General features: G+C 30.9%; 1 protein-coding gene across 1 annotated transcript in view; it reads right to left on the bottom strand.

Annotated features, from left to right (window-relative positions):
- Nucleotides 1-12,660, bottom strand: part of Cht10 (Chitinase 10) — a 105,727-nt gene extending 93,067 nt beyond the window's left edge. The window contains exon 1 of the mRNA XM_085957943.1: nucleotides 12,502-12,660. The gene's annotated coding sequence lies outside the window, so the exon portion shown is untranslated. The remainder of the gene's footprint in view (nucleotides 1-12,501) is intronic.
- Nucleotides 12,661-19,443: the final 6,783 nt, after the last annotated feature.

Below are 19,443 nucleotides of genomic sequence, written 5' to 3'. Positions count from 1 at the left end.
CAAAGATACATTATTTAAAGTGCATACTCACGTTTTTTGACCAAGTAAATAACCCAATCTGTCTAGGAATACTGTTTTACTATATACATGTCACATAAGCGTGAATTTTGATAGTTTTTTTACGGAAAATATGATGTAGTCAGACAACACCGAGTAAGATAATATAACGATTCAATAGGTTTCGTGTAATACCAGTCAGAAATAATAATGGTAGAAATAATAAAATTTATCCTATTTTATTCGAGCGCAGTAGAAGAAATCGCATTTTTTAAATAATTTCAATGTTAAGTTGTTCCACTATACATAATAATAATAATTGTAATTTTACCGGATGCATTTTATAATAATATGAAGCTCAATATTCTGTTCGTATAAATATTTTGTTCTGTAAACGTTTTTCGTAAGAAAGAACAATTTTCGGGCGTGGATAAAATAAATATGTGACAAACTTAAACATGTGTTAAATAATATGTTAGTTTTATTAATTATTGTCTGTACGCATTAAAGTGTAGCACGTGGATGATACGCGCATTCAATATTGGTAATATTTGAGGACATTCAGCGGGCATTGTATTTCTTGCGTTTTATTGTATCACCATCATTAAGTCGTAAACAAAATGTGACTTCAAAGACTTGATATATAACCACTAGCTTTTCCAATTCTATTTAATTAATTTGTTCTGTGATTATAACTATGATATGACTATTATTAATAGTGACGTCACTAGACAAATTACCACCCTTGAGCAGAGTTAAAATGCCACCCTTTTGTTGGGGTCTCAAATTGTATGATAATTCATTGCGTAGTATGTATGGTATTGTTTTTCCCAGGTACATTAAACGGTCAGATATCTGAAACTGTCTGCCAAAAAATAAATCTTAATTTTGAAATCTGTTTGATCCAGAGCATATATTGGTTGAAAGTTGAAAGAATAGCCAATAGTAACTTCACATAAAATGTATGTTAATATAACGTTCACAAGCACACACACTCAATTTTGAGTGAAAATTGTAATTATCTTTTTGTGTTATATTTACGTATTATTAATATAGTAGTAATAGAGTTTTCATAGGGTGTCGCAAAACAATACTTTAAATCAAGAGTGTTGATTTTTCTTCCAGGTAGCTTTTAGAGCCTTGTATAATTTTGAAAAATATTAAGTTAATTATATGAAAATGAATAGTCTCAATGGTCCTTTCTTACCGTTACTTTCATACGTTTAGGCTGTATCTCTTTACTAAGTTTTCTTTCAACACTTTTACTTCAAACACAATGGTTTCATCATCATCATCGTCATCCTGAATCTATCCACTGCTGGATGAAGGCTTCTTCAATCTTATTCCACTTTTCTCAGTCCTGTGCGTTGCGTTGCTACGTACTTCCGCAAAACTTTATCATTTCATCGATCCAGCGGCCTCTAGGTCTACCTTCCGGATGTTGTGTACCTCTTGGATATCACTAGATGACTAAATTTGTCCAACGATTGTCCCTTCTTCGAGCTATGTATACAGCCGATTTCCATTAGAAGTTTTTTTCGAACTCTATTACAACTCAAGACCCTTGTGTCTCCTTATACACTCATTCGTCTTTTTGTCCTTTCGCGTTATGCCCAGCATGCAGCTCTCCATACCACGTTGTGCTACTCTAAGTTTCTGGATCTCTCTTTTACTTAGGGTCCATGTTTCACACGCATATGTGATTATGGTAAGCACACACTGGTTGAACACTTTACGCTTTAGGCACAGTGGGAGGTCAGTTTTGAAGACATTATTCAGGCGGCCAAGAGCACTTCTAACCTAGCTTTACTCTGCGAATAATTTCATCAAATATACATCCATATATAGACACTTGTTATCTAAGATAGATGTAGTTTTTCACCTGTTGTTCACAAACAATGGTTTCATTGTTTATTTAATCCTGATTTTCATTTGTTTGTAAAGAACGTATTCAAGGCACGGATTTTTTGATTGCAAAACGCGAGGTCCAATGAAATATCAAAATTATTCATGAACAATTCGTGAACTATGTATGGGAGACAATGTATCAAAAAACATCAAGGGCCATCATCACACATTTTCGTATGCAGATATTATTATGTGCTGAAGATTTTACGGCTGGTCAAGGTGTCGGCCGTCAAATTAGAAGACCGCATTAATTATATACTGATCAAACATAGTCATCAGTAGGCTGAATGCATCCGAAGTCTGTATCGTCAAATTAGCAGCCGGCTCACGCGACATGTCACCTATTCATTTGATTCGTCGGTATTTTTGGGCAAAAGACAGCTGACTGACAGCGCGTTGTCGGACTTTGCCGAAATTGATTTGGGTAATTTCCTCAGACAACTCGCGAAAGGCAAACATCCAGCCGTATTAGTCACCTTCCGACGTGCGTCAAACTAACGAATATTTATATTTTTGTGGTCGAGGTTTCACCGCGAAGAAAATATACAGTATCCTGACAAATATCACAAAAAATCATTAATTGTTATAACTTAAAATATGCTTCACTCAATTGGTAAACCCAAACGTCATATACCCGTCAAAAAGAAGGCTTTAAAAGATGTGCAAGAATATAAATTTATCAAATTTAATGTACCGTTCTTAGCGATCTAAAAAAATCAGAAATTCTGGAACACCAACATAGATTGTAAAATACTCCAACTTTTTCAAAACTATGTATGAGTCAATTACAAACCCCAATAGAAAAACTTATCGAATATATTAGTATAATGTCAAGAATTAAATTAAATTTATTAGGTACTCGTAGGTACGTGTTGTTGAAATAATAATTTGAAATATGGAAATACTCACGAAGCGGTTAAAATTTATACTATTTAACGGTATAATATATTTATATTATGTGATAATTATATGTTTATCGGTATGAGGAGAAAATATACGCCATAATTACTGCACAGATAGGACAATTCGGCGCCGGGACAACTGGGCGTCACGAAATTAAATGAAATTCGAAAACAAAATATACGTTCATGAATTAATAATATGTACCATTAAAATATATATTTAATATTTGGTGAGAATTTAAGTATGCACACGTAAATAATGATTTAATTGTACATATATTTAAGTTCCAACGAGATACAATGCCTAAGGCATGATAATTCTCAATCCGTAATAAAAACACTATGTTAAGAGCAAGATGAATTAAAACCACCAAGTATTGGATAGAAACTGAATAAAATTCATCATCTACTTTCTGTGTATAATCTTAACAAACGTCTATTTATTTCATTCAACAGTGCGGCACCCAATTGTCCTGGCGCCCAGTTGTCCCATTCTCTAAATATTTTGGCAATTCTGAAAGTGTATAGATTTTTCAGAGTTAAGTAATATCCATTGTAATGCATATTATTTGTACACAATTTTAGAAAAGTTTAGATAAAATATATTATTTTGTTGATTTTATAGACGAGTGCATTTGGCAGTGCATATTTAAAAAAATTTGAAAATACAATTTTATTTTAAATTATTATTTTGGGTTAATTAATAGTGTGGCCATTTTAAATATTTCAATTGCATTTTTTCTAGCGCACTAGACTACAAACACCGTTCTCAAAACAATGCAAAATGCATCGAAGAATACGAATCAAGCCAGCACGTGCCCAATATGACAAACTGGACTAGAAAAAGAAATCAATTATCCATTTTCAAATATCGTGGAAGCGTTTCGCGCGAATTTTCTCAGGAAATTCAAATGAAATACCGCCACAAAAATCGACCGCGAAGAAGGTCACGGGCCATTGCATAAAGAAAATTAAAAAAAACACATTACTTATTATTTGTTTTATGACACATCGTCGTCCTCGATTTAAACCGATCCTTTTGGATTGAAAGTCAATGCGAAGTAGATACCTTATGCAAATATCACAACTCGGTCAACGGAGGGCACGTACAATGTTTTATTGACGAATGGATGAACAACTTTTAATTAATTTATTTATTTATAAATAAATACAACATAGATACTTACGGACATAATAATATTTTGAACGTGTGAAAGTGATCTAAAATACATCACAATTTATTATACTCAGAAACTGTTTATGATTAGAAACATACCGTGTTTTGAACACGCGTGAGTTTATTAATTTAAATCCAACGCATAGTATACGAGTGGCGAGGGGTGGAAGTAGGCTGTTGAGATTCAACATAAATAGTGCACATACATAAATTTTAAAAATCTTTTTGAAAAAAGTAAGACATCCCGCAGGAATCGAACCTGCATCTCTCGGGTATCGCAGCCACGTAGGTACATAGTCTATCTCACTATGCTAAAGGAGTCATAATTAATTACGACAAATTTTATCTATTGGCTTTTTTAATACACACTGAAGCGCTTCCTAAATTGAGCTACTTATTGGCGATCGGATTTTGTATTTAAAATCAATGTAGGTATTACTTTAATTACTAACCGACGCCACGGATCACTTAAAAATTTTTTGTTTGTAACTTACTTGAGTGTCTTTTCACACACGGTTATACGTTTATTTTTCATGCGCCTCTGCCGCTCCGCTGCCCGCGCGTTCACTTTGGCCAAGCACTTACGCTATTAATACAATCTGTAGATGGTGCTGGTTTTTTTAAAATTCAATTAAACCCTGTCTAACTGTGGCTTGTATTAGGCAGGGTTTAATTCAATTTTAAAAACTAACAAATACTATGTCCACTGTTTGACTGACAAATATGCAATATTTATGTCGGATTTTAATAGCCTACCTCCACCCTTTGCCACTGTATTATATATATTATAAAAAGTAATGGGATCAAACCCGTAACCCATGGGTTCAGATACAGGCCATCTCTACCAATCGGGCTGCCTTAAGTTCCTAATATAACCCAGTAAACAATTTCAAACATTCTTAATTATACCTAATCTATTTTTTCTTGAATATTGTTTTATGATTATTTTTGTTTTGTTAGATATTTTCCACCGATTGGACTGAACTTTATTCTCTGAATAAAATTTAATGATTACCGACACTTTATTAATACCCTTGACCTAAACGTGCACTATGTACTAAACCCTTTTTTTTTTTCTTTGAATAGCGGAAACAGCATCTACTCCTTTGTAGGGATGTTTTGTAAAATTAAATTTAAAACAGCGATCAATGAAAAACCACCTTTAACAACTTAATTATTATCATCATTGTATTAAGCATACTAAAAAAGAGATCAAGTCACCACTGGAAATTTCCCATGACCTTTAATGATAAATATTTCAATTGCTGAGTGCTGCTGGTGTCGGGCGGAGTTTGTTTATAAAAATACCTGGCATTAACAGCAAACTGAGCGACAACATTCATGCGTTCAAAGGGGCAAAAATATTCAGAGTATGTGAAAGAAAAACATTACAATATAACTACGTATTTAATTTGATTGAATTTTTCATTGCGAAAAATTTAAATCGCAATACGAACATGTCCACTTTTTTGAAGTTATACTTCTCTGTATGACATGTAACACATAATTTATTTTTTCACACGAAAAAAAACGCACTCGATTGGATTCGAACCACCGATTGTTCGGTTATCAGCCGAACGCACTACCTTTACGCCACAGTATGATACTGCAATCGTGACGATTATACAGTATAATATTTTAGTTTAGAATTGTTCCGTTGCCTAGGCAGCGAATTTATTATTGTCGGCCATTTGCAATTCCTTACGTTAACAAACGATTAAACGTCTGTTAATAATATAAGTTAAAGTGTATAGAAATAAACCAACGGCGTTCCAATAAGCAGTCCTTTTTTTTGAGTGTGTAATTCAACAAGATAATAATTAAGAGCTAGTCAAAGAATCTAGTTTATCACAAGTTTTGTTACGCCAAAAAAGTATAATTTCTAACGGGCGTACATAAGTACACACACCGATTTTTTAAACATTTAACTGAATCTGCCACAATATAGTATAATAAGTATTTTATGCAGGCATTAATTAATGGTAACTAATTTAACGCCCACGATGTCCGAGTGGATTTCGCGTTTGCTTATAATGTCGTGGGTCACTGGTTTGAATCCTGGGTCCGGCAAATACAATATTGTTTTTCAATTTGCCAAATAGGTTAACACAGTCACTGCTGACCAGTTAATTACCACAACTCGGTCAGTGCTCAAGACACGCCTGGCGTGTGGCAATTAGTATGATAATTAAATGTGGTAATTAACTGGTCAGCAGTGAATGTATATGTATCTAATGGCCACATGCCAGGCGTGTTTTGAGCATTGACTATGTTAAGCGAGTGGCTAATATTCATTTCTCGTAAAAACAAAAATCTGTTATGTAAACCTCCACCCTGTGGAGGCTCATATGCTTCTATTGGGATCGGAAATAGTCAAAAGAAAAAAGAATCAATTTTTGATACAAAGACGTTGTTACAATATAATTACACTCGTATTCCACATAATATGATAAAGATTCATCCAAAAAAATTATGTAGGAAATGCAAATTTTTTTTTAATGATGGTTACAATGTGATTACCTTTTTAAACAGTTTTAAATGATTTTTTTATCTATTAATTGAAGCCTGCGTTTATGTAGTAGAACTCCATTATAATATAAAACTCCATTACTGAAACAAAGTGTTTTTGTTAATTCTAGTATAGATGCATTATTTATGTTGACAGCTGTTTCGAGCTATGAACCCGTCTCCAAAACGGTCGACCATAACTTTATCAATTTTTCTATTGATGTAAAGGTATTTTATTAATTAAAATTAAAAACAATATGTAACACTTTTTCAATGTTACCTAATAATGATCAGTGCCTACCGGTTTCATCCGATTGTCAGAATACAATCATTGAAACATTATTCAAACTATAATGGTATAAACTATGGATTCTTGTTATACAGACAAAGTATTGATTAAAATAAAGCTAAATATAATATATTTATCAAAAACCATTAGTTGAGGATGTTATACTAAACGAAATTGACCTTGATCTCTTTTAAACTATGTGAAACGTATTCTATACATTTCTGTGTTTTAATGTAATTGATTTTATTCAGACCAGAAAACCAACAAGCTCTATAATTAACAATTCTAGAATGGAGGTGGCAAAAGTTGTTTTGTGCTTTGAAATATATTGAAAATTTAGGCACATACCGAATGAAGTCACATACTATAATAAAATATATAACCAGCTATTTGTCATGTCACTATTTTATTTGGCCATTTACAACTAAATGTTGTATCCACGCATTTTGATTATAATAAATTTTAACAAAGCTATCAAATACAAAAATATTACTCGTGGACTGATTATATGATGTCCCGTTAATCACTCATAATAAACAGTTGATTTGTTACGAATTTGATAGACTATAACAATATTATTAATATATAGTAAAGAAGTAAACAAGTAAACAATCTTATAAAACTAGTAGTAAATCTTTATTACTACTAGTTTGTAAATTATTAACACATCTACCTCAAGTAAGTTGATAATTTAAAAATCATCGCATGATAGTATATTATATATTTAAAAACACACATAACTTTGAGGCAGATTATTTTAGTTTCGTAAAATTAATCTATAAAAATTTATCACTGCGTCTAATTGTCTCATATTAGATAGATTTGATTAAATATTGTTACTATTAGTAGTCATTACTTTAAAATAATTTAATATAACATTCACTAAATACGTAAGTTTGAAAAACCTTAAATACAGATTTACTAACAATTTTCCATATCTTTCATTATCTGCTGAACAGTGACATCCCTAGACAAAATGCCGCCCCTGGGCAGCGCCAAAGTGCCGCCTCAATTGTTATACCTACAGTATTTTTTATCATCCATGCACGTGTCGTTTCTGGTTAAAGTCGAAGGGCAACGCAAGTAAACTAGACATCGCGAACTCGACAAGATGTTTTCATCATTACTAAGTTTAGGTAGATATTTCTATATATAGGTACCAAATGATTCTCTGCGATTTGCCGCCCTTCGAGTAACTGCCACCCTCAAGCGACGCTTAATCTGCCTACCCCACGGGACGTTACTGCAACTGAATGCTTTACCATTTAAGTGTTTAATTAAATTATTTTTCTTGCGTATAACTTTACAATCTAAGATATGCTTCAAATACTGTATGTGTAATTTTAAATTAGCGTAATAACAATGGTGCAATAAAATCTAAATGCGTGCTGCAGGCGCGACCTTGTGCTCGCCCTGTGTTTCTTTGCTGTAGCGTTTAAGGTGAAGTAAATAGGTAGTAATAATGCCGAGTCAGATTTTGTTTTTTTGTTGATTTGTTCTTCTTGCACTTATAAACAGAATGATACATTCTTGAATATAATGTATATTCAGGTTTAAAAAAATATACTTTCCCCGTCTGACAGCAGCATTTATATGAGTATTTCATAATAAATGAGACAGTAAGGCACCATCGTATAACAAATTTTAATATCTCGTTTGGAATGCCAACTAATAAAATAATATTATTCATTGTGTCTCATCAAGCCTCTGGAATTATCGGAAAATTTAAAGGCAGAGATAAATATCCAATTAATCAATTTCGTAGTTTAACAAAATAATACTTAAAACCTTTGACTAGTAAATATTAAATAATCATTATGAATATTATAAATTACTGTAGAGATAAGGCGGTCATTAATTTTTCTCACTAAAACCACGATAGGTGTGTCACAAAGAGTTGAGTTGTATTTACACTAATTTAAAATTTAACGACAGTGAAAATGGTTTCACGTTTGGAGTAATTTTTTTATGAATTCAGTAATAGTTGATGAGATGAAAATATATCATTATATTATGTCTACCACGTTACGTATATACCTTTTATAGATCATATTAATAAATATAATTCAGATGGGCTATAACCCAATACAGTACATTTTGAAACAGGGCTTTGAATGTGTGAGTGTCCTACGAATTGAAACACACATTATAGATTTTTGGCTTTCCACCGTGTGTCCTTCTTCCATCTTTACTCGACGTTATCATCTCTTGATAATGGCCTCTGCAACGAGCCCGAAACGTCGAGTCAAGAAGGAAGAAGGACACACGGTGGAAACTCAAAAATCTACTACGATAAAAAACAACCGTGAAAGCCTCAAACATTATACACATTATAGACGTGAAATAGTGTCTGTTGCAACTTTCAAATACACCAATATTAAATGAGTGTCAGCGCATAAACTGAGAGTACCTAGCTGTCAGGACGAAGGCCAAGCTTATAATGACGTATTCTTGACACGTGTTTAAGTTTATCCCATATTCTTCCACACTTGAGATCGGTTTCCTGTTACCCGTTAGGTATTTTAGTTCCCATTAATTCTGTGTTCCCTGGTAGGCACTAAGAAAATGGGTTAATTTTAACAATTTTGCAGGAAAGCGATTTCAATTTTGTAATTTACGATATATTCAGGTGTCATAAAAATCAATAAAATCTAATATCAAATTAACTAAAATTCTACTTGAATGCAATTAGGCACTATTCCGTAGAAAACAGTTTTCTTCCTTCAAATTGCTATAGAATAATTCTTAAACACTATTGTCAATTAGGATCCATAATAATTATCAATTCATTTGTGATAACAACATATTTATTATTGTGAGCCTTAGTGGAGTTAATATTAACAGATCAATATTTCTTAACCATTCGCCCAATCTTTTTTTCTGATCGTTACTAAGGATCAAACACAATATGTTGAAAAAAATATAATTTTTCCCATACGCGAGATTCGAACCCGCAATCATGATTCAGAGACAAGCGATCTACCACAGTGCTTCGGCGTGGGACCAATATTTAATGTCACAATAATAATCTTAAATAAAATAAAACGACTCCACTTTGAATTCTACTAATATATTGCATTTGATAACGCAGGTAGCTTCATCTATATACAAAGTTCACGATCAATGTCAAGGAATATTTTCAGGTTTTGGTCTTTACCGCTCGGTGAAATATTCATTGAACTTATTTTGCTATTCACGCGTCGTAGGCGAAAAATGCATTCTTGTTGATAGTGAGTGGTAAACGAATATATAGGTAACTACGTACTACGATATATGCATTTAAAAGAATGTTTACATTATTATATTACTTGCATATGTATATCGTCGGCGTTTTGTAAAAATGGCGAATCAACCATTTTGGCGAAATAGAGATTTTAATGAAAAAACAATATGTACCTCACTAGCTTTGTTGTGTAAAAACGACGAATTTGTATCTCTACAGGAAAGTACTTTAAAACGATAATCGTATGGGCGAATATCCACTTAGTGTTACGGATAAAAAGCGAATGTGACATATTGGGCCTTTTAAAATATTATATTATAAAGACAGTATTTTTTCTAAGCTTTATTATAAACTTGTTAGACATTTAAAAAATCCACAGGTAAGTAATTAACAAATAAATATCAAAAGTTTAAATCCTCCTTCTGTAAAATAGCATTTTGGTAAAATCGTACTTTTTACAAAACACCGACGATATGTAGTAAAGTATATCAAGGTTTCAAAGCCTGAATGGCGTAAGGGAAGTTTTGGCGATACTTTTTTATTTATTTACTTATTTACGGAGTTAGAATAATCTGATCTTTAGCGTGCCTACCAAAAGTGTGTCAACAAGAATTTACTTCGTGACAAAGTTACAAATGTTTCCGATAACAAAAAATGTGTGACGGCACTAATAAAATTCTTAGCAAAAATATCATCGTAATTTTTAATATTTTTATTGGAGCATTAATTCATTTAATGAAATATTTAAATACTCGGTAGAATTCTATTGTAAAGCTGCATAATATTAATTATTTAAATACCAAATACTTTTTGATATCTATTTTGGTTATCTCACCATTATCAAGATGATAAGAATAAATTATTTTGTTAATTAATGATGTGTTGTAGATAAAAAAAAATATATTGATATATTATATTATATGATATTTAAATAATTTTATTGTTAGGTACTTTGTATAATATATTTTTTTACATTTCGCATACTATATTTCGTCTATGTTATCGAATAATTGATATATAGAATATGTATCGATTGGCAATCCCCAATTAAAACTATGTATCATAAAAAAACACACGCCGTGGTCGAGTAGCAAAACGTCCACTTCTGAAAACCGTGGGACTGCTTGTTCGAATCCCGCGTCTAACAAAATCGCATGTTTTTGTACAATATATCAATGGATCTAGTGTAAGGACTTAATAGATTGAACCAGCGCTCGAAATGGAAAAGTTTACGAACCGGAGCGCTCGAAAATTTTCTGAGGATATTAACATAGTTATCAAATTTTATGGGTATTTTATAAACATAAATGTGCTAGATTTTTTGTTATATGGCATATCTAGCTCAGACGCTCAAAATATTTTAACCACGAGACGGAGCGATAACTTTACAGATTCCACGAACCGGAACGGTGCTCCGATGCGCTCCGGTCCATTTCGAGCCCTGGATCGAACGAATGCCTTACAACCATAATATTACAAAATAGATTGGAGATCCAATAAAAAACTAACTTATATAAATATTGATCAAAATAATACTATAATATTTATCTCACATAATAGAATAACAATCAAAACCAGTTTCGTCCGATTCTGTAAGACATTCTCAATAGAAGACGTCACGTTGAAATATACGAAACTGGTCCTGATGATATGTATTACCTATATATTTTGATTTATTTTAATTAATATAATGCATTTTCACCAGTAATTGCTTTAGTACCTATCTTATAATTCGAAATAATAATTCGATACCCCAGTTCAATAGGGGAACAACTCATAAAACCTTGTTTCAAGATAATGGCGTTTGAATTTTTCTCATTCTCATTTTAATTTTAAAGCCTTGATTTCGATGAAAGTGTATATTTTTTATATTTAATTTAATGGAATTCATCAATGCACAATGAAATTGTACATTTTAATAAAGAATTAACCAATAAATTTGATTATATAACGGAATTACTGATTAATCTCAGAAAGGGTTATTCGATTTTATGACACATTAAAAAAAATTTGATTGTTTTTTTTGCTGGATTATAAAGAGAAGATTATTCTACATCGAATGGCATTCTTAACTCAAAACCTTTAAATTTTGAGTTGTTCCCCTATTAAACTATGGTATCGATATACACATTTTATTTAAAACTTGAGTCTAATTTAAACCAACTTTCCTTTTTGATATGCCAACATATAAATAATTCACTAACTATTGTACAATTTACATACATTTAATAATTACTATTCCTAAATACTGAATAAGAAAAACAATCAAAATAAAAATAAACACTTAACGCGCACTCATATTAAATACATGCCTATTTTTTTAGATTATTCAAAAATATAAATTTGATTTTTAATTATAATTAATTAATACTAAAAAGTCACATCACATACACAGAATTATAATATTTTTAACCATGTTAATAAACCACTTTTATAATATGTTTTAGTAAAAAAAGCATTGTGTTTTTTTCGCGTAAAATTGATGTTCAACGCTTACCCCCAAAAAATGTCGTTGCAAGAAAATCACTATGTCACTGTGAACCTCTATCGAATTTTCCTTTTGAACACAATCGACGTACGTATTGATTGACTGACTGAATCGAGGCAGCTCGTAATAATTATCGCGACCTTCTGGCTGAGTCCGCGAGGGTTTGTGGCCAGAGGATCTCCCGCGACTACTTATATACGACGAGCTCACCGAAAGATGTTCGCGGGACGCCAGCTAATATTGTGACGAACCTACCGGACCACTTAGCAATTCACGCTTCTTTTGTTACCGACAAACATAGTTTTATCAAATATCAGGGGATGAAAAGTTTTCCCTTTCATTCCTTCTCAAAAACGAACGATCATCAGTTAATACATTTAAATATCGAGTTCGGACACTTCCTTACCAACAATTAAGAATCGACTATATTAACTGAGATAGCATTTAATACCAATATTAATTCCACAAATTAATTTTTAGTCGATATTTTTATTTCGGCTGTAAGGAGTTTATCAAGACTATAATATTTAACATATATTATCAGTGACGTCCTGTGGGGGTAGGCAGATTGAGCGTCGCTTGGGGGCGGCAGTTACTCGAAGGGCGCCAAATCAAGGAAAATCATTTGAAATACATAAAAATAGCTACATAAACTTAATAATAATGAAAATATCTTTCCATTAAAAAAAATCAGTTCATTGGTTTTATCGAGTTCACGATATATAGTTTACATCCATTGCCCTTCAACATCCTTGGTGACCAAAAACCACACTTGCAGATTTGCGATTAGTCTGTTGGTAATGTATACAACACATTTCTTAAATGTTGGACTCGTGAAAGGATGATAAAATTAATGTATAAAAAAATGAGGTGGCATTTTGGCGCTGCCAAGGGGCGGCATTTTATCTAGGGACGTCACTGTATATTATATTTATAATTCAATCCAATTCAATTTATTTTTTTAACTTATTGTGGACATTACAAATTATAAGTTTAAGACGATCACAACATGACATGAAACATTGTAATAAAGAAGGGAAAAAAGTAATACGATAAAAATGAAAATATAAAAAGATAAAATAATATAAACATACAAAAGCAGTGAAAATACAATCATACATTTATAGAAGTTTAAAGAAGTATACCGAGTTCGCTAAGGAGACTCTATTTTAAGAATTTATAAAATAGCAGCCATCTAAAATCACCCTCACGCAAGTGGAATATATCAACCATCTACCATCGATTTCTCGTAAAAAAACAGAAATCTATTAATACAAACGCCCACTCTGTGGAGGCCCATTTTTTGATCTTCTTAAGATCTCACATGGTCAAAAAATATGGTTGAGCTATCTAAATTTGAACTATATATCATATAATCATGTAAACGTAATGATTAAATTATAAAACCATAATATTGCACTAAATAATTAAACACAATAATAAAGTGAACTGTCGATTTTTGTGAAAAGCTATTATATTATGCGGTGTAAAAATTAGACGATTGTCAACTTTCAGTTGAGAATGTTTCTTTAAGTGGATGAAACAAGTTCTGATCATTATTAAATAATGTTGATCAAGTACGTAAATTATTGTTGTTTTTTTTTTATTTTATTCTTTTGTATAAAACAATTTTTTGCTTTGTTTTTTTACCTACCTTGTTTTTTCTCTAACTGATTACTTGTAATTTTTATTCTAAATGTCATGTTATGAACGTCCTAAATTAATAATTTGTTATGTACTCAGCATGTCTTTCTTAAATAATTAATTAAATAAATAAACATAACTTTATTATTTATTTATTATCCAATGAAGTTAAAATTCTTATGCAAGATTTTTATATAAGTAGTAAAACTTGATCAACTCATTATCATAATCTAATTAAATGCATTAGGATTTTCTGTGTGTAAATTTTCAGTTTTGAGCCACTGAAAAAATTTGCTGTAATATCACAAAATCAATAAATTGAGTATGAGAATTGAAAGTAAATAATTGAAATTCCATCAAAAGTAAACAGCTGCTCTCAGTGGTAATAATGTGTCTCTACTATAATTCTAAATTATAATTCTAAAATTATCTAGCCACTGTATTTCATATCAAATAAAAAAACTATCATTTGAAATTGTTTGTCTTATTAAAATTACTTTCATTGACCCACAGAATTGAAACATTTTACTGTAAGCCAACAGTCTCAAAATAATAAACAGAGAGAGTATACAATAAAAAAGGTACCTTAAGGTAATTGAAAGTAGATATTTTTTTGTTTTTAAATGTCATGTTGTGTATTAATAATTTGTAAAGTTCACTATATGTAAAAATAAATACATATAAATTAAATCGAAATTGAAACAGATAGTAGGTATGTTCTAAAAATTGCAGTGCCAGTATACACAATTAATATTAGTTTAGGAAGGTTTCTGATTTTTTTTAACGATTTAAAAAATGCGTATTCTTTATTAATGTGCATATTATTATTATTATTATTATTTAAGTGTGACCCAAGGCTCACTATAGTCAGGACTTGACACGAAACTAAACTTCGATGGTAGTGCCAGTTATCGTTCAGATTTCGAATGCAATATAGTAAACTATAATAATTGTTGCATATTAAAATTAATAGTAATAATTTAAACAAAATAATATGCAATCGAAAATTTAAAGAACTAACATCTTAATTCGCAATCCAGTGCTACGGCCTGAATATAGTCGGCCTTGGCATAACTTCTTCAATTATGCTTTCTGTCTGTTCATCAAAGAGAGTAATTATTTTCAATTTAATTAAATATTTATTAGTTATTAATTAATTCACCTAGTTGTCTGTATAAATAAAGGTCAGAATCAGGCTTTACCGGTTAAAATTGTCTATAGATTATTAAAATTAAAAATATGTACTTAATATAACTCCATGCTCCATGGCAACTGTTTTTAAACAAAACTTCACGTTTTATAAACCATTGCACTATAAATTTAGTTTATCTACTCACATATTAGGTAAGTAACATTATTTCATAGAATTTTCTGTTTAATTGAGCAGATAATTCAATTTTAAATGTAACTAATATACACACTATATTATGCTTGCATTACCATTGGTGATTATAATTATTTTGTCAATAGCTGTGTGATACATTCCACTTGTGTGAAAATGAGTTTATTTGAAATCTTACAAATTGTTAAGATTCAGGGCACTTTGTATATATTCTCCCTAGTTTTTTATATAACAGTTATCACTATGTTCTTTATACTTTTTGATTAATAATATGTATTTTATCCTTGCATTTTAATATTGTTTTCATACTATTTAATATTATCATGTTGTGAATGTATCAAACTTTTAATTTAAAATTTTCACTCATTAAAAGATTAATTTTAGTCTTAATTTGAAGAAAGTTTTCTTTCTCTCCCAAAATGTATTAGCGTGTCTGGATAATAATTGTATACGTTTCAGAATTACTACCTATTTTGTAAGGGAATAATTAAATATCCGAGAGTTAAATAGATTCGATTTACTTTTTCACCGAAGAGATTAAGAAATTAATGACAAAATACGACTGGCTTGCTCTGTGAATTAGTCAAAACTACTCCATTTGGTAAATACGGCGTTTTATATCGTGGTTACCTTCGCTTTGATTCAACACTCACTAAACGATTTTACTATGTATAAGCTCAAAATTCAATTAATTTTAACTGTTAAAAAAATCATTTCTCACAGTTCTATAATCCAACGAGGATCTTAGGCGTATCTCGAAGAGATTCTTAATAGATATATAACTAGAAAAAGTTACTAACTATTCGCTCAACCTATTGGATAATATCAAGATTGAAATACGCATTGGCAAAATAACATATTGTGAATATGCCAAACGTGAAATTCGAACCAGCATCCCACGACTTCAAAAAACGGACATTTTAATACTCATCCGTCGTGGGAGGTAATCTTATACGCGATTTTTTTAAAGGACAATCACTGCTTCTGTTTTTAAATATATAAGTAAATTACATTCGTCAACTCATATTCTGAATCCTAACACATATTGTAAAAATCACTTGAAATTCTAACCTACGACCCTTGGCATAGAAGGCGGGTATTGGTTGACTAATCTATTGCAGGCACTGGAACCTCAATAAGTAATTTCTTATAAGACAATATCGTTCGCGATATGGGCTATACATAATAATCGACAGCTTTGATCATTTATGTAAATAGATTAAGTCAACTATCATAGGTAAACAATAGCGGGCGAAAGCATTTATATATTGGGGTCCCGACAAAACCGCCCGGACATTACCGCCAAGATATTACCACCCAGACATTGGCGCCAAAACAATTTAGAAATGAAATAATGTTTATTTTTACATAATATTTTATTTTTGATACACAAATTTTAAAAAAAAACATACTAATAAAGATATAAATAGAATATAAATTATTCAAAATTAAATTTCAATATTGTGTGCTAACCTTCTTAATTAGAAATACTATTATACAAAGGCAAAAGCGGATGATTTTAAGTTAATACTATACTAACAGCTGCAACGGATTAAGTATTAAGGGCGGACATGCGCAGCGTAGGTCAAAATGGAGCTTTTATTGTATTTTCAAAGCATGATCCTGGACATTCCTTAAACGTTGTAGATAATCTATTTATATAATTTTGAAGCCTTATTATCCTTTATATTTATTTTAAACATTTGATGACTGCATAAAGTATTTAAAAAATTTTAACACTACTGCACATGCATGTACTGAAATATGACTATATTCTAAAACATTAGAGCGAGAGGTTTAAAAGAATACTATTTTATGTAATAAAAATACTTTATGCAGTCATCAAATGTTTGAAATAAATATAAACGATAATAAGGCTTCAAAATTATATAAATAGATTATCTACAACGTGTAAGGAATGGCCAGGATCATGCTTTGAAAATGCAATAAAAGCTCCATTTTGACCTACGCTGAGCATGTTCCCCCTTAAATTACACTGATTATCACAACTATGTAAATTTATATCGATACGTAATTCGAAAAACCAAAAAAACACTTGTTTTATATATTTTTATATTTTTTGCAGGTGGGTTTGTCTAGCCAGGCGGATTTGTCCGGGCGGTATTGACGAGCACTGGTACGGGCGCATTTGGTTTATCGGCAATGTCGGGGCAGCAATATCTGGGCTTTTTTGGCATACTTTATGTATAGAATATTGTTCTCTTTATGATACTTTCTTTCTGTGTGGTATTTATTAACCATCAAATCTAGATCTTTTTACAATAAAATTAGAGTTGCGAAGTCAGCAACATCCATCACGTGATATTGATATATTATTTCACCGTAAATGAATTTATAATCAATAGAACGTGTTTAATTTTATCATTTACATTTTCCTGATATTGTTTATTAAAGAAAATATTTTACTTGCATTCTTTTAAATAACAAATATTTTTGTAAATATCTCGGAATAAAATATTGTGGAGATAATTGACTTTGCAGTTAGTAGCCGCATATGTAGGCACGTATATATATTTAAAGTAATGAATAAAGTCTTTGTTAGTCTTATTATGCAGTTACATATATTATATATTATTTATTTTTAAGTCTTGTGTTGTCTTAGGTTAAGATAATTAAATATATACCAATGAATTAAAAAAAAACAATTGTATTAGATTTTAAATTATATTAACATTTATTTTCATGTTTAGTTATATTCTATTCCGAATAAAATATTGAAGTGAAGCATTTTGTTATAAATTTACATATTTCATAGCTCTATTGTTCGCCATTGGTCAGAAATGTAAATATTTTGAATGCCATCATCAAATTTATGTTATTTTGCTGTGACCACTGATTTAATAATTATTAAAATTGAGCTACGTACCTCCATGAATAACAAATTTATTCAAACAAGCATAACATTTTCCCAGAATCATAATATTCTTACAGCGAAATATAGTATTTTTTAAGTATAATATATTTTGACATATAATGATATATGGAACAGACTGCTGAATATATGAGAGGAAGCTAGTTATAGGTATTTAACAGATATATTATATGGCTATTTTGATCCATATGTATGCAATGCAGACGGCGCGTGGCAAGTAATGTTCAACTACGAACTTATACACGAACGATGTATACATGATTTATTCAGTATACATGATATACATGATTATTCACAATATATACGATGGATTCACGATATCACTCACCCCACTTGCACATGTGAGATGATAGCATCTCACACGTGAAAGTGGGGCGACTTCATTTATGTTACAAGCATAAAAGACACCTAATCTCCTAAGATGCTCCACTTTAATACAACGAAAGGGAAAAGAGAAACATTGACTGTGGAACTTGGATTATGTAGGACACATATTATATCCAACTTCAAGAATACTGTGATCCTGTATCAAAACTAGCGGTAAATTGATACACTCTTTCATTGTAATTCTTTAACTTAAAGAAACATAATGTATTTGGATTTCACTATCACAAAGAAACACTCAATTTTTTATTTGTCGTGAAAATTTTATTCTTTTTTTGAGTACTCATCGCATTCATCGTCAAACTAAACTACGTGTGCAAAAAGCCTACTGCGCGACTGTAAGAGGAAACTACGCATCAGTTTTGAAGCGTGAGAATATACATTTTTTCTTTCTCTAACTCCTGCGGTAGACTATGATTGATACAATACGAATCTAGTAGTAAATATTCACCAGGGTTACCAAAACAATTATCATAAGTAAGGTAGTAATAAAGCCATAAATAAAAATAGGAATGATTAATGCTTCCACTTCAAAATCATAATAAATGAATTTTAATAACTAAATTAACATGCTTTTTACTTTTCACGACTCAATTCCTAAAGGATGATAGTTCGATCTACCAAAACCCATCCGGAGATACAGCATCCCAGAAACTAAAGCAGTGGAAGAAGGAAAGTAATCATCTGT

This window comes from Rhyacophila brunnea, unplaced genomic scaffold (genome assembly GCF_057557595.1).
Source record: "Rhyacophila brunnea isolate RB1 unplaced genomic scaffold, BYU_Rbru_1.0 scaffold_7, whole genome shotgun sequence".
NCBI lineage: Eukaryota > Metazoa > Arthropoda > Insecta > Trichoptera > Rhyacophilidae > Rhyacophila > Rhyacophila brunnea.
This window is presented reverse-complemented; position numbering and strand designations above follow the sequence as displayed.